The sequence below is a fragment of the Saimiri boliviensis genome, chromosome 12, assembly GCF_048565385.1.
Source record: "Saimiri boliviensis isolate mSaiBol1 chromosome 12, mSaiBol1.pri, whole genome shotgun sequence".
NCBI classification, from domain to species: domain Eukaryota; kingdom Metazoa; phylum Chordata; class Mammalia; order Primates; family Cebidae; genus Saimiri; species Saimiri boliviensis.
In genome coordinates, this window is record NC_133460.1 from 92,261,134 (window position 1) to 92,266,458 (window position 5,325).

Genomic DNA, 5,325 nt, shown 5'->3' on the forward strand with positions numbered 1-5,325 from the left:
CTGGAGACAACAGACACTGGAGAGGAAGTGGAGAAATAGGAACACTTTTACACTGTTAGTGGGAGTATAAACTAGTTCAACCACTGTGGAAGACAGTGTGGCAATTCCTCAAAGACCTGGAAATAGAAATTCCATTTGACCCAGCAATCCCATTTCTGTGTATACACCCAAAGGATTATAAGTCATTCTATTAAAAACACACATGCACATGTATGTTCATAGTGGCACTGTTTACAATAGCAAAGACTTGGAACCAACCCAAATGGCCTTCGACGACAGACTGGACAAACAAAATGTGGCACATATACACCATGGAATACTATGCAGCCATAAAACATGATGAGTTTGTGTCCTTTGTAGGGACATGGATGAATCTGGAAACCATAATTCCAGCAAACTGACACAAGAACAGAAAATCAAACACTGCATGTTCTCACTCATAGGTGGGTGTTGAACAATGAGAACACAGGGACAGAGGGAGGGGAGCATCACACACTGGGGGCTGTTGGGGGGGACTAGGGGAGGGACAGTGGGAGGTCAGGGAGGTATAACATGTGGAGAAATGCCAGATGTAGGTGACAGGGGGATGGAGGCAGTAAATGACATTGCCATGTGTGTACCTATGCAACAATCCTGCATGATCTGCACATGTACCCCAGAATCTAAAGTGCAATAAAAAACAAAAAAGAAAGAAAAATGAGATTGCTGCTTTTAAATTTGCATTCTAGAAGATGAGTTAGAAAATAGATGCAAGATTTAAATTTGTTACTGTATCACCTTACTTCTATGAAACAATATTCTTACCAGTTACTTTTTGCTATGTAGCAAATCATACTCAAAGTTGGTAGCTTTAAACAACAAACTTTTTTAGCTCACAATTATGGGGGTCCATTGGGCAATGCCTCTGGTCAAACTCAGCTGGGCTCATTATGAGTCTGCAGTTAGCTAGCAGTAGCTGGCAGATTGGCTGACAGTTGGATAACCTAGGATGAACTCACTCCCAAGTCTGGCATTTGGCTGGTTGTCAGATGTGGCAAAGATATGGACCTGCAAGCTTCAGCTTCTTCACACACACACAGGAACACAAAAGCAGCAATTGCCAAAGCTGCAAAAGATCATGAATCCTGGGTTCAGAATCAGACAAGGTCACTTTTGCCATAGGCAAGTCAAAATGCCACAGCACAGTGAAAAGGGTGGAAGATTGAAACAGCATTTTTTTTTCATTTTTTTGTTTTTTGCAAAAAACTCACCCTCCTAACGTTTTATTATATATATATATATATATATATATATATATATATGTATATAAAGTGTGTATATAAATATGTGTATATATATAATGTGTGTGTATATATATATGTGTGTGTATATATGTGTATATATATGTGTGTATATATATGTGTATATATATGTGTGTGTATATATATGTGTGTGTATATATGTGTATATATATATGTGTGTATATGTGTGTGTATATATATGTGTGTGTATATATATGTGTGTGTGTATATATGTGTGTGTATATATATGTGTGTGTATATATACATATGTGTATATATGTGTGTATATATATATGTGTGTGTATGTGTGTATATATATGTGTATATATATACATATGTGTGTGTATATATATGTGTATATATGTGTGTATATATATATAATTTGTGTGTATATGTGTGTATATATATATAATGTGTGTGTGTATATCTGTGTGTATATATATATATAATGTGTGTATATATGTGTATATATATATAATGTGTGTATATATGTGTGTGTATATATATAATGTGTGTATATGTGTGTGTATATATATAATGTGTATATATATATGATGTATATATATATAAAATGTATATATATTATATATTTATATATTTTTTTTAATTGCACTTTAGGTTCTGGGGTACATGTGCAGAACATGCAGGATTGTTGCATAGGTACATACATGGCAATGTGGTTTGCTGCCTCCATCCATGTCATCTATGTCTGGCATTCCTCCCCATGGTATCCCTCCGTAACCCCTTACTCCCCACTGTCCCTCCCCTAGTCCCCTTCAACAGACCCCAGTGTGTGATGCTCCCCTCCCTGTGTCCATGTGTTCTCATTGTTCAACACTCGCCCGAGTGAGAACATGTGGTGTTTGATTTTCTGTTCTTGTGTCAGTTTGCTGAGAATGATGGTTTCCAGATTCATCCATGTGCCTACAAAGGACACAAACTCATCATTTTTTATGGCTGCATAGTATTCCCTGGTATATATGTGACACAGTTTCCTTATCCAGTCTATCATCGATGGGCATCTGGGTTGATTCCAGGTCTTTGCTATTGTAAAAAGTGCCGCAATGAACACACATATGCATGTGTCTTTATAATAGAACAATTTATATTCCTTTGGATATATATACCTAGTAATGAGATTGCTGGGTCAAATGGAATTTCTATTTCTAGGTCCTTGAGGAATTGCCACACTGTCTTCCACAATGGTTGAACTAATATCTAATTTACACTCCCACAACAGTGTAAACCACCCATTTTAAAAAGGGGTACGGCAAAGTACTGTGACAATTTTTTACACACAACTGCAGTCTTTATTGCGGATCTTTTAGTATTCTGCAACCATTATTTTCTACTAATTGTTATTTCTGTTCACTCTCAAGAGCTGATAATATTTTTAAATTAAGAAAAAATGAAAACAGTAAATTATGTTTCTGTCGAGCAATATGTGCATAAGAGATTAAGTGAACAGGCAAAAGTCCAAATGGCACACGATTACTTCATGGCAGATTAAGAAAACTTCAGCAGGTGCTATTTTTAAAACCAAGATGCTCTTCTGTAGTGACAGATGCTGCTGCTCTGGGGATGTCTTTCAATAACAGAAAAAGAACTTAAACTGGTACGACTGCGTCCCCAGAACAAAAGTACTCTAGGAGCTAGAAAACCCTAAAGATATTGCTGTTATTGATCTTGGTTTGCTCTTTCAATGCATCCGCAAAGAAGAGAATGTTCACATGTCACAATTTATAACATTTGCAAGGCGCTTTGGCACAACCGTTCAGGAGCATTTAATAATTTAAATTTTATTGATTATGGCATTGATTCCATGGTATGTTCCCCCACCAAAACCCCATAATCAGCCCCTGTTCAGGAACAAAACTTTTTTCAATTAGCCTCTAGGAATGAAAGGGTTCCACCCCAGATCTGAGAAATCTGCAAATTTTAAAATGCAATGTAACTAAGACATGCATAATGTAACAGGAGTGCAGTCTGGGTGAAACGATCTGAAAAGAGAGCGTAAAAACTAGAAAAACTGAGTGCTCAAACATAGCAGCTCCTAAAAGATCTTAATTACCAATAGTTATGTAGCTTTCTACAGCATGTAGACCATCACTCGATGCCTGCATCCCTGTTATGAGATCCACACTGTAATCACTCAGGAGGGCAAAAATATTGTAATCATGGAGAGCTCATTACTTTTATGTTTGTAAAGTTTTCAAATTATCTACTTTGCATTTATGTAACTTTTTAAAGTCCACAATTTAACGATCAGCCTGCTAGCAAGAAAAACAATGTCGGGAGGCATTTTGGGTTTTCGTAAGTGTGGAGGAGAGATGCTACTGGCATCCACTTGGGAGACACCAAGGATGCTGCTAAACATCCTACACTCCTACACTGCACAGCACAGCCTCCCACCACAAACGATGATCAGCTCCAAAACGTCAATAGTGTTACGGTTAAAAAACCCCGAATCACATTCAAAAGCATGTGAAATAGACTCTACTTTGAGAATAAATGTATAATGTGGATATGGAACCCAAAGTCCAAGTGTGTAATCTGTTATTATTAATTTATCAGGTGTGATGGTTAATACTGAGTGTCAACTTGATTGGATCGTAGGATGCAAAGTATTAATCCTGGGTATGTCTGTGAGGGCACTGCCAAAGGAGATTAACATTTGAGTCAGTAAACTGGGAAAGACAGACCCACCCTTAATCTAGGTGGGCAGAATCTAATCAGCTGACAGCACAGTTAGGATAAAAGCAGGCATATGAATGCAAAAAGACTAGGCTAGACATATATACATATACATATATATATGTGTATATATATACGTATATATATACACACATATATATATGTAGTGTGTGTGTGTGTGTATAGTGTGTGTGTGGGTATATATATATATATATATATATATATATATATATATATTTTTTTTTTTAATGCTTTCTTCTTTTATTGGGAAGCAGACACAGGGTGGGAGGCAGTGCGACTGGAGTTGGCTGTAGGGTTATTTGCTGCTTCTGTTCTTGAGGGTCCGGATGTGGCGAGGCCACAGAAGGCATCCCCGCTGCTGTCTGGGTGCTGTGCTCGGTGGCAGCAGGAGGAAGTCTTACAGATGACGGGCTCTGTGTTACAGCAATAGCTTTTCCTGCTACAGAACTTTTCAGAATTTCTTCAGATTCAGGGTAGTCCACAGACATCTGATGACACGGGGACCTGGGTGCAGCCTCAGGGGACCTGGAAGCGTCTACAGACGGAATTGTGTCATTTTCATCTCTTGCAGTGCGCTGCCTGGCCTTCCCCGGAGAGTCTTTCTACTGTAGTCAGACTGTGCTGTGCTCAGAACGGTCATTTTGGTGAGCAACGCCCTGGGCAGAATGTCCATTGGGTCCGTCTGTACCCCAGAAAAGCCATCGGTGATTCTGCTGTCCTCATCAGCACTCACAGAGTCCTGAAGGCTACTTCTAGATGGGAGGTGCTGCAGGCTGGCTGTGACCGAGGGTGCAGCCAACAGAACTGATTCAGCCTGGCTGTCCTCGTCATCATCTTCGTTTTCATTATCGTCCTCATCTGGGCCATCAGATTCTTCAAGATCATATCCAGACCGCTCATAACTGAATCTCTGTTTTTCATCTGATTCTTCTGTATCCTGTTCATCTATTAAACCTACTGAGACGCCTAAATCCACACATTTCTTGCTATGCGCCTTGGACTTCATGTGTTTTGTCAGATTTCCTTTAGTCTTAAAGGAGAAGTTACAGTAAGTACAGGCACACACATCCATACGTGCGCGCGCGCATGCACACACACACACACACACACACACACACACACACACACACACATATCTCCTATTAGTTCTGTCCCGCTAGAGAACCGTGGCTGATACACAAGAATATGGCTTTCTTTTTCCTAAAGCTTCCATTTACTTTTGGTCCAACCAGATATTTCAAGCTCATTGTGTATTTTCCCTTCCCCAGTTCTGGAATTAGCCATTTCTTCAAGAATCCAGATTCCTTTCATTGGAGAATGATATTTAGAA

At 39.0% G+C, this 5,325-nt stretch overlaps 1 pseudogene; it reads right to left on the reverse strand.

The window, feature by feature from the left end:
• Positions 1 to 4,219: 4,219 nt before the first annotated feature.
• On the reverse strand, positions 4,220 to 5,067 carry LOC101041479 (zinc finger protein 40-like; annotated as a pseudogene).
• Positions 5,068 to 5,325: the final 258 nt, after the last annotated feature.